The following is an 849-nucleotide window of genomic DNA, read 5'->3' as shown; positions in this document are numbered from 1 at the left end:
GCACATCTTGAACGCAACGATATGAGGAACAAATCAAAAGATGCATCTCAAACATGGATTTCGCTGTTCGTCCAAGAGTGATTTTCACCTCTCGATATCTGATTCCTGCAGTTAAGAAGGATGTTCTGCCTGTCTCAAAATTTAGCAAGATTATTTATGAGTTCAAGTCCCGGGGTGATGCTCGGTATGTGGGCAGAACTACCCAGACTCTGACTGACAGAATCAAGCATCATGTCCCTTTGTCCATCAGGAAAAAACACTATTGGTACACGAATACAGCTGGTACCTGCTTGTAGGAAGGTCCCAGCATCAATCCCAACATCGTGTGCATCTGCTATTGGACAGCATTTGATTGAGAATGCAAACAGTGCTGAACATTATAATGTGTATGCATTCAAGATATTGATGTTGATCATCTCCATGGTGATGGAGCACATACAAATACAATAAGTGATTATTTTATATTGTAAGTACATTGCAGCACAATAAAACCTCATTTTAAGAGTTTAAGAATGAATGCTTTCCTGATGAGGGGTAAAACGGCTTTCAGGCCAACCTGTACACAAATATTACAAACCATGATATAATTACATATAATTCATGGGATGATGATACTGTTGCGGAAATGGCCCTAAACGGGAATACTAAATATAGAATTAGCTCAGTTCCCCCATTAAATTAATCTATAGATAGGTTGGGTTGTACAAGGGACGATATGTGTGTGTCGGGAGGTGAAAGAGACTGTTTTTGTGTTCGTGCTATGGTGGTGAAACGAGAGATCACTATTATTCCTTCCTCATTCCGGAATAGGCCCCTCCCAGTAGGCTGAGAGGAGGGGCCGAGAGCGAG

The sequence above is a fragment of the Eptatretus burgeri genome, chromosome 3 (genome assembly GCF_056783735.1).
Source record: "Eptatretus burgeri isolate ZD-2024b chromosome 3, Ebu_testis_v1, whole genome shotgun sequence".
NCBI classification, from domain to species: Eukaryota; Metazoa; Chordata; class Myxini; order Myxiniformes; family Myxinidae; genus Eptatretus; species Eptatretus burgeri.
This window is presented reverse-complemented; position numbering follows the sequence as displayed.